Here is an 11,828-nt window from a genome sequence, read left to right on the forward strand (position 1 = left end):
GTTGTTTTTTTTGGTGTTTGGCTTAGTGTTATGTAAATTAAAAAAAATTTTTTTTACTGTTTTTAATTTACATTTATTTAAATTTAATTTAAATTTAGTGTTATGTTAGAATCATTATTATACTCTTATACCTTTTGTTCTTTAATATTCTGAATTGTTTTTAGCTTTATTTTTTGTTTTCATTTAAATGTTACGTTTTGAAATTTTGTTGTATATGCATTTGTCATTTTTATTTAATTTCTTTATTTTTAAAATGTGTATAAGTAGTATTTATAAAGTTTTAGCTTTTAGTTTTGGATCTGTTTTTAGTTGATTTAATACTACAATTGATTGCTTCTGTTGTCCTCATTTGTAAGCCGCTTTGGATAAAAGCGTCTGCTAAATGACTAAATAAATAAATAAATAAATATTGGTCCTTCAAATACATGATTGCATTATCAGACTGCAAACTTAATTCAATCTGCAAACAGTAATTCAGTGTCATTTTCTGTGTTTAATGCATTTCTTACATTTTTTAAAACCTTAAGGCACACATCATGCATAAATTTTTTGCAGATCCATAAGTACAGACAGGAATTACTGCCACTGAGTTCAAGCGAAAGGTACGTAAAAGCTTATGTACTCAGCATTCAACAGTTCATTCTGGGTTTAAAGTTTCACATCAGTCATCTGGCCCTAAATAAGGTCTATCTCAGTGTCTGAGTAATTCTTCCAGCATCCCGTTATCAATCTTGCAATTAAAAGATTAAAGCCAACCTGACCTTGGACACATAAAACAAATAGGGTGATGGTCTTTTAAAGTTAGATGATAGTATTACATTTCATGCGCCAGTATGGGACCACCTTGACAGTTCCTTGTGTTCCTATCCGAGGATTTATGCGTGTCCCTCAGGTCAAGGCAATACCGTTGTCCAATTCTTGGATATTTATTCCATGCTGTGTAGGTTTTCCTTACTGTTTTTCTGTAGAGAGGAGGTAGATTTAATAAACAGTAAAGCTGTCTAAATGAACGAATATACAAGTGCCCAGCTGGAGATATTGCTGATATTTAACATCATGCACAAAATAATGTTTCCTTTGCCTGGAACCTGAAAACAGACTATTCTCAAAGAGTTTGAGTCATTGTTTACCCTAAGAATGTTAGGGGCTTTTCAGAGTTATTCACTGATGTTTCTGAAATCGTTAAAAAAATGTAATTTGATGATGTTGGATCTGTGTGGTTGACCTTTGCATTGAGTCACAGGGAGCGGTCTGAGATACTGACAAACTTATATGAGTGACCTCCAAGCAATGCCAGAAAGAATGTGGGAACATTCACAGATAGAGGAAATAGCAGTGATGGACCAATGGTCACTGTATCACTTTTGTTGCATTTTCAATTTGAATGCCACTCAGCCCCTTTGTTGTGCATCACGAGGCAACTCTTATGGAACCTTTGTTTCAATATTAACAAAAATATTTTTTATTAAATTTGCTGAAATGTAATTTATTTGTACTATTATTTGTCCTGACTTCTGAAAATTTGAATAAATGTTTTTGAAGTAAACATTTTTTAGAATGCAGATAGATAGATATAGGTCGATATTTGTCAGATGGTTTGTGGGTGTGTCTATGTGAGATGAATCAACCTGATCTTAAGAGAAAATGTAAGTATTTAAAAAGGTGGAGATTTCGTATACATTTGTACAGTGTGATTTGTAAAAAAAAAAAAAATATATATATATATATGTATAGAGAGAGATTTTTAGAAAAACCTAAACATAAATTTATAAGAATTAGCCACCAATTTGCCAAAACGTAAAATCGTTTTTACTATTTTTTTTTCAACAGCTTATACAAACCATGGAATCAATTCCCATTGTCACCCATTTCTAATAAAATACTACTATTTTTTTCTACTATTTCTATTTATTTAATTATTCAATATTTATCTATGTGTATATGTTTCTGCACGTATAGTGTACAGGACATAGGAAACAAAGAAGAAACTAGATGGAGAGCTGTTCCAAATCCCACAATCTTGCAAGGTTGTTTGCGAACAATCTCTGGAACTGTGGTTTCAGAAAGCATCAAGTCATTGAATCGTTGGAACCTACGACCAAAGTTGGCCAATGCGGTGAGAAACACATTCTAGACTGACTGTACTATGGAAAGACATACACCGTGCTCCTGGATCTAATTTATGTTGACTCAATATTTATTAAAAAAATGATGAAAACACTTGAAATTCCTGACTGACTTATAATATTACTGTAAAACATCAGTTGTCAAGTGACGGGAAAGGATTCTGCATGTGTCTATGTGGGATGAACCCGTACAAATGCAACTATTATATGAAGTGCTGATTTTGGATGAATTTGTACCATGTGAATGATTTGTACGAAAACATACAATTTTCAGAAAAGTTCCACCCCTAAACCTAACCATCAATGGGGCAGATTGTATGAAAATATACGAATGAGACTGTATGAATTTATACAAATTAGCCACCAATTCACCAAAATATAAAACTGTTGCCGTGAAATGGTGATGGTTGAACATTTGAGTTCAAATCTTATAAGCTTAAAGAAACCACACTTTATAGTTCACCCAAAAATGAAAATGATGTCATTAATTACTCACCCTCATGTCGTTTCAAACCTGTAAGACCTCCGTTCATCTTCGGAACACAAATGAAGATATTTTTGATGGAATCTGAGAGCTCTCTGACCCTCCCATAGACAGCAAGGGTACTACCTCGATCAACGTCCAGAAACGTAGCAAGGAGATCGGTAAAATAATCCATGTGACATCAGGGGTTCAACCGTAATATTACAAAGCTACGAGAATACTTTTTGTGTGCAAAAAACCCCCCGACTTTATTCAACAATTTGTCTCCTCCGTGTCACCCTAGCGCCATTTTGGAGAATATCCACTGAACGCAAACAGCATATGCTGTTCTGTGTCAGCTGCGTCACACGGACATCTTAAAAATGTCTTAATTCACCCTTCCACAAATTAAGGCATTAAAAAGGTGTTAAATGCCATTAAATGTTTTACATTGCATTGCTAAAAATTAATATCATTCTTTTCTCAGTATTTTTGTGTTGTTTTCACAATACAAATATCTAAACACCCTTAAAGGGGTCATATGATGTTGCTAAAAATAACATTATTTTGTGTATTTGGTGTAATGCAATGTGTTTATGCGGTTTAAGGTTCAAAAAACACATTATTTTCCACATACTGTACATTATTGTTTCTCCTCTATGCCCCGCCTTTCTGAAACGCGTCGATTTTTACAAAGCTCATCGGCCTGAAAAGCAAGGTGTGCTGTGATTGGCCAACCACGCCTTCTTTCTTTGCGTGCACATTTGGGCGCATTATGTAAATATTTCCACATAGTGAGGTAGATATGTGGGGCGTGTTTAAACGAGGCGTTTTAGGAGGGCGTGGACCAGTCTTTACTTTTATAAAGAATATCTCTTTGGGTTTGTGACTTTAGTCTTTGTAACTTTAGGGATCTTATCTATTCACGAACAGCTTGTAACACTCCAAAGAGAAAGGAAAACTTGAAATCGCATCATATGACACCTTTAAAAACACGTACCTCCATAAAACCTGCAGAAACCCTGGTGATGAAACTTCCTACTGACATGTGTATTTCCAATGAAAAATTCTAGTATTTTTACTACTTTTTCTATTCATTTACTTTTTTAAAGATTTAATATACACATGGTTCTGCACATATAGCATACAGAATATCAGAAACTAACAAGAAACTATGCAGATGGATGGAACTATGCATTGTTCCAACTTTGCGACATTGTTTGCGATTGTTTGAACTGTGTTTTGCTGGAAGTCATTGAACTATGCTGGAAATTACAACCAAAGTTTGCTTACAATGCTTTTGACAAACACACCCTATATTGACAGTCTGATTTACACTATGTTGTCTCTTTTTGATTATTTCTTTCTGGGTTATGATGAAAATGGTTTCCTATTTAGTGTCATAGATACAAAATAGACCGTCCAGTCTCTGCTTCCCACAGTCTGTGTTACCGCCTTCCTCACCTCCCCATATCAGGACCGTTCTCCTCTGTCAGCAGGTCACTGACCTCATCAGAAAGTGCCACGCCTGAGTGAAACACACACACCGAGGGTGACTTGATTCTAGGTGCATAGAAACAGATGGGGGGCTGAACAGGAATGTGGGACAAATGCCAACTACCAAAGGGGGGAAGATGTTAGAATGCAATGAATATTACTGGAATTATTACAGTTTCCAATCTGCATCGTGCATTAGCACCACATGAGTTTTCTCTGGAAAGCGTGTGTACTGTATGTGTAAGATTGCTGTCTATAGTTAACATGTCTAAGTTAACATGTCTACATGTCTGCCAGATGACTAAAGTGACAACCCTGTTACTTAAGGGAATTGGATTGAGTGTGTTCTCTAGCTGGAAGTGTTTTATGAGTCACTGGTCATCCTGCATGAAGAAATACGGTAACATCTGTGACCTTTCTGTCATTAAGAAAGTCAAAGCAGGGCTCCAGACAAAAAACCCCAAAACAAAACATTAGAGTCACCGGCTCTTAAAATGAAATTTTTAGGAGCCAAATGACTTTTTAAGTTGCATTGCATAATCTTCGATCATTGATTGCATAGCTTCTTGCTTTAGCGATAGTCACTGCTGTGATGAAGGGATGTTTAATTTAGTGTATCAACTGTAATAATTTAAGTTATACAAACTACAGTGTTTTCTAGTTGTATCTACTGTATTTAGGACACATTACTTTCAGTTTGATGCTCTCTATTGATCCTGATAAAACGGTTTAATTTGTTAAAGGGGTCATATGATGCGATTTCAAGTTTTCCTTTCTCTTTGGAGTGTTACAAGCTGATTGTGCATAGATAAGATCCCTGAAGTTGCAAAGACTAAAGTCTCAAAACCAAAGAGATATTCTTTATCAAAGTTAAGACTCTGCCACGCCCCCCTAAAACGGCTCATTCTAACACGCCCCCACATATCTACCCCACTATGTGGAAATATTTGCATAATCCCGCCGCAAATGTGCACGCAAAGAAAGAAGGCATGGTGTCAGTAACCGCAGTTAGTGTTGAAGCAGCATGTCAGGGAGACGCATTTGAAAAATAATGTGTTTTTTGAACATTAAAGCATGTCAACATATTCTGTTACACCAAATACACAAAATAATGATCTTTAAAATAGCATCATATGACCCCTTTAAAATAAGATTAAAATAATAAAAAAAAATTGTGTATATGTATTTTCAATGACATGTTTGTAAAGGTCCGTTCACACCAAGAACTATAAATATAACTATATTGGCATCCACACTAAAGTATGATAACATTCTGTTCATTAAAAATGCACGCATGCATTTATGTCGTGAAATGCTCAAGTTCTTAAAAGCAGGATGGATTCTGATTGGCTGCCAGTGTTTTTATCACTCATCAGTTGGAAAAATTGTTCTGAAAGTGATTCCAATGATATTGTTCCTCTGTGTTGTTATTGTAATAGCTGTGTGAACTTCCCTATTCTCAATATTAAAACTTTATAGTTATAGTTATCATTCTTGGTGTGAACAGGCCTCAATCATTTGAACCCTAAGTTCTGCTTATACAAGCAAGTTTGAGGGTTGTTAAAAAAAAGGTTCTTCAAGGTCACAGTCACAGTTGTCAAATTTAGCTGACAAAAAAAAAGGTATATTGAGTAGCGATGTAGCACAGCTCACACAGAAGTCACTTTCAAACCAAACAGTTTTCTGTTGGTCACAATCTTGGACCTTGAAATCTGCTTGAGGAAATATTTCTCCCTCATGCAAAATTCCTGATTGCATGAAATCACATAAAAATGTGCAGAGCAACATGGTGACCACAGTTATTTTTTGGGGAATCAGTTTTATTCCGGACACAAGTCCAGAGCTGTTATAACTCTACGATATCACGCTCAAAAAATATTTAGGCCTGAATTTAAGATTTATGTATTTGAATTGCATATCAGATTTCCATCAATTTGAATTACACAGTTTAAACATAAACTAATAAACTTAATGTGATACCTATTTGTCAGTCATACATATAATGAAACTAAGATTTCTCCAATCAAAATCATGGCATAGTTTATTATTGACTATTTGCATCTATTTGATTTTATTTAAATACAAAAAAAAAAATTCAATATGCATTTATTCTAATAGCTTAGAATCAGCATAAATCTGTTTTATTGTGAAAACAATTAAATGTATTCTGTTAAAATGAATATGGTTAAATATGGCTAGCTGTAAAACTAGCAATATTCAGCTGAAATGTGTGAGATTGAAACAAATTGGTTTTATTGACAATAAATATATAAACCTGGTTATTGTGTATTTAAAACTCACTTAATACACTGTAACAAATTTCCACCTACTTCTTTTTAAATATAATCAAATTGGTTGTGCAGCTTATTTCAACTTAAATGATATTAAACTGGCTTAAAAAATTGAGTTGAATCTTGTATAACTTGTTGAAGTTGAAGCTGAAAGTTGAAATTAGTTAAATTATTTTGATGAGTTAAAGAAATGGAAAAGTAATGGACTTGACTTATTGATTAAATAATTTTTACAGTGTACTGTTACAGAAGTTTTACCTGATTCATTTATGTATGACTGCCAAATATGAACTCTGTAATCCAAATGGATGGACGTTTTATATGCAAATATATATCAAATACATAAATCTCAAATTTAGGCCCCTATAACATCAACTATATCCCAACTATCTGTTTAGAATATGCGGTGATGGAATCACACAGAATGGGGTTTTGGTCCGAGTTCTCATGGAAAGTCTCATACTCTGTGTGCTGGGTGTGCAAGGCTTGTTGACTTCTTTACTGTAACTCAGCTGATCTGTGACCTTTTGGCCTCTGTGGACTGACTCACTTGCACCTGCGGTTGCAGAAATGTAGATAGCAGACTTTCACCACAGAGCTAAGACGGTCTGATGATGAACATGCAAAAGAAAAAAAACGCAACAAGATCCAGGCTCTTCACACTCTGCTAACCCCACGGACATGAAGTTGTCTAAAGAGGATATATACGCATTCCTTACCTTTTGAAGTTCAGTTCTGCTGTCTGCTCTGCCTCACATGCAAATGCAATATAAGTACATGTAAAATTGTCAAATTAAAAATATATGAAACCTTTTAGAAACTGGAACAATTTACATATATTATATATATATATATATGTAGCTTATGAATGCCTAATACTTTTTTGGAGATATGTTATGTACATGTATATCCATCCTTAAACCTGTCAATGCATGTTTACATCATATAAGTAAATATAAATGATAGACTTTTAGAAAAAATTATAACAAAAGCATGTATAAACATACAGATTTTTTGCACATATGTTGTTGTTATAAAGTTTCATATTTAAATAAAATATATATTGTTTACATACAGTATATGCTTGCTACATATAATACCATATATGAGCAATATCACACAAGTAGCAGTGAGATATGGCTGTATATCGGCACGGCTGTGATACATTTTCGTTACTTTAAATAAAATAAATATTAACTGAAATAAATTAAAATATATAGAGAAATTAACTTATTCAGCTGGTTGCCAAAGCAACTTTCCCATTTTCATTTAATTTAACTTGAACTAAAATAACTAAAACAAAACAGAATTTTTTTTACAAAAACTATATAGACAATTAAAAAAATAATGAATAAAAATGACCAAAACACACACAAAAAAAGAATAAACTTATATTAAAAATTAAACTAAAAATAAAATGAAAACAGAAAATACCAATTATACACACACACACACACACACACACACACACTCTGTATAGCTATATCTTTGGGAGGACATTCATTGACACAATGCAATCTCTAGCTCCTTACCCTAAACCTACCCATCAGAACTAAATGCTTGACCCAAACCCTTACCCTAAACCTAACCTTTACCCAATTATAACCTGACCCCTAAAAACAAGTCTTGACCATCGGTGCAAAGCAGAACAACAAGAAACACTACTGCTGCCTCGCTTAACTCCCTGACCTGACCCAACTCTGTATAGCTATCTGTGTGAGGACATTCATTGACACAATGCAATCTCTAGCTACTTACCCTAAACCTACCCATCAGAACTAAGTGCTTGACCCAAACCCTTACCCTAAACCTAACCTTTACCCAATTATAACCTGACCCCTAAAACCAAGTCTTGACCCTCAAACAGGCCTTTAAAGCGGTCTCAGAAAGTGAGGACCGGCCAAAATGTCCTCACTTTACAATTTTGTCCTCACTCCGATGGTCTAAATCTCAAACCGGCCCTCACAAAGATAGCTGTACAAGTGCGCGCACACACACACACACACACACACACACACATATTATAATTGTACTTTTATACAATTATATTTTTTATAATTGTATTGTATTTCTGATACTGATACTAAATTAACACGGCTGCTGCCAAATCATTTAGTGTTCAGCATGACACAGATGGACATGTGATGAAAAGAGATGTTTTGATGAGTGTGAGAGGATAATAACTTCAGTGATTTGTGTGTCTGTTTTTAGGAGCCTCCTCTCTGTTGCTGTGGTGACTGTACTGTAATTGTATCTCTCTGCAGATGTAATCTCTCTTCGGTCTGATAGACCCTGGATCATCTTACTCATCCCTGATCTTCAGGTCAGCTCAAAGCACACTTTAAGAAGCAAACTCTTGTGCATGTGTAAAATCACTCACTGAGAACGACTTGATCTTTAGATTTGGTGAAAAATTCCCCCATAAACCCTCCCAGCTGTGTGCTTTAGTTGATTTCTGTACATTCACACCAGGGAGGCATTGCCTTGGATCAGTGACAATGTTCAATCCTAGGCAGGGTTTCATTGTATTTGGCCAAAGAGTGACAATAAGTGTTAGTTTTTAGTTTTTTTCCTGGTTGTTTGTGTTAATAGATTCCTTCTGATCTAGTTGCTCACCACTGTAAAAATTATTGGAATTTTAATTGTATAAGACTGTAAAATTGCTATGGTACAAACCTGTTACAGTGAAAAACTGTAATAGAGCAAAGAACAAGTCATCTTATAATTTACAGTGAAAAATGTGACACTTCACATTTGCAACCTCGCTTTTTTAGAACGATGAGTTTTGTAAAAATCGACACGTTTCAGAAAGGCGGGGCATAGAGGAGAAACAATAGTGTACAGTATGTGGAAAATAATGTGGTTTTTGAACCTTAAACCGCATAAACACATTTCATTACACCAAATACACAAAATAATGTTCTTTTTAGCAACATCATATGACCCCTTTAAGAATAAGCAGTGCTAATAGTTAGCAGGCACCACTTCTAATACTGATATTTTTTCATCATGTCACATTGACCTTTGTGGACCTTTTGACGTGTATAGTGACTGGATTACGAAATCCTAGCCTATTCTATGGAGCCCAGGCACTTCCTTAATTTTCTTATTTTTTCTGTTTTTCCTTCTTCTTTGCAGCATTTTTGAAAAGGGTAATTCCTCTGTAACAGGACATTGCAGAGCTTATATCGGTAAGTGTGTCATGTGATCTTGATTTTAGAGATGTTGTAATATTTGTGCCCATGAACGCTACAGAAGAAAACCTATTAGTGACGTGACAGACAAGCAAAAACAAGTCTCATCACACACGTCCAGAGTCCTGGCAGTGTTTCTCAGTGCGTTGTGAAGGAATGGGAAACATTGTGTTAGAAGGTTTCACACATGAGTGCAGAAGTGGAGGGAGGGCTTGAGTTATGTCTCCTTTAATGTTTCTGTTTAATTTTTCTAATCTTCACTCATTTTTCATGCACAGACATATGTCCAAGGGTTTGTGTGAAACTGAATTTCTTTGTCACATGTTTACGGTTTTTATAATTTTTTTTTGATCTCTCACTCTCTGTGAATTTCCTTTAGATGTGAAAGTGTCACATTTTATTAAAGTCTAGCCACATTTATTTCAATTGAGCTTAATACAGATTGTTTCAAAGCAGGTTCACATTAATAAACAGGAAAATAACAGTGTTAACATTGTAAAAGTAATAGATTTGAAAACAAATTCAATTTCAGCTGTAAAGCAGCTCTCTCTCTATATTTTTTGCTCAATTAGTTCAATAAACAGTGTCAATGTTGCAAAGTTCATCAGTTTTGAAACTGGTTCAATTCAACTAAGCAGCTCTACAGAAGGTAATAGAGTTATTATTCGGCTCAAGTCAGTTCAATGTTGATTAATTTCAGTTCAATAACAGTGTCAGTTCTTTCTTTTCAAATACTTTGGCTTTTGCCACTTGATCAACACTTAGAACGTATACATTTATTGATTTAGCAGACACTTTTTTCCAAAGCAACTTACAAATGAGGAATACAACAAGGAATTCATCTTAAGGAGCGTTAAGCGAATAGAAATGGCCATTTTCCTGGACGTCTTGAAGTGAATGTCATCTATTCTGCTTTACTGTAAGTGAACAGGGAGTTGTGATATTGTTATTCATTCAGTTGACCTCGTTGAGACCTTTTACCTTTCACTGGCCTCTGCTGTCAACTATTACATCACTATTATTCCCAAGAGCTCCACCAAGTGTAATGAAGCAATAAGATAGGGGAGGACGTATTATATGGTAAATATTGTCACAGTTTCACTTCTGCTGGCACGTTTTTCACATTATAGCACATCTTTGATTGCTATTATAAAACAAATAAAAAACTACTAATTGTATTAATAATGTTATATTATTAAGCGGATTTATAAGTGCCATATTTATTCCCTCACAAACTAAAGTTAGTCGTAAGCCTCTAGGTGCTTTGTGATTAAATTAAGTCACATTTATTTATGTAGCTCTTTATACAATTCAGATTGTTTCAAAGCAGCTTCACAGTAATAAACGAGATAATAACAGGGTTGCTAAGTTCAAAGATTATGAAATTACTTCACTTTGATTCAATTTAGTTCATTGACTGTCATCGTTTCAAAGTTCATCAATTATTAAACTCAATTCAAATTCAATTTAGCTACAAAGCAGCTCTAAGGAAATAGTATCATTAATCAGCTCAATTTAGTTTAATTTAGTACAGTTCAGTGACTCAATGTAGCAAAGTTCATCAGTTATGAAAAAAAAAAAAAATTTCAGCTTCAGTTCAATTAATAAACACCCTGGATGTGTGGCCAGTCCATCACAGTGTAACTTTGATAAGGTTGTTGCTGAATGATTTGTATACAAATGCAAAGTGAAATCTGGTTTCTGGTCTTCATGTCTCCATGAAGGAATTCTCCCAATATATTTGGCTGTTATAAAGCAGATGATGCATGGATTGAGGAATCGGCTCTGCTGGACTCATACACCTCCAGTTCTCAGCAAGCAGAGGTCAAAACCGTTATTTACATTTTCAGACCAGCACTCCAGATGTCCACGGGTGAAGAGGTAAAGAAAGGGTGACGGCTCAGGTGGCTACTGGACTGAACCTTCTTCAAAAGACCATCATCATCATCATCATCATCATCATCACTGTGTGTGACTCTTCATTGGGACTGAACCTAAGCCAAATGGAGACATATCCTGAGTAATTGGTTCCAGGAGGTGTTGGTGGTTATGGTAAAGTCAGTGTGAAACGGAAGTTGAGATTATTTTCTTCACTATTGTGATATAGGCTATCCCAGTGAAACGGCTTATTGAAGAAGAAAAAATGTAGGCCCTCATGCTGGTGAACAGGACATCACGTCTTTGCAAGAGGGAGGGGAGGTTATTTTGATTAAAGATTACAAGGGCACATGAATTAAAAAAAAAGTGCAAGGATAAA

Source organism: Sinocyclocheilus rhinocerous, unplaced genomic scaffold (genome assembly GCF_001515625.1).
Source record: "Sinocyclocheilus rhinocerous isolate Xijiao unplaced genomic scaffold, SAMN03320098_v1.1 scaffold240, whole genome shotgun sequence".
Classification (NCBI taxonomy): domain Eukaryota; kingdom Metazoa; phylum Chordata; class Actinopteri; order Cypriniformes; family Cyprinidae; genus Sinocyclocheilus; species Sinocyclocheilus rhinocerous.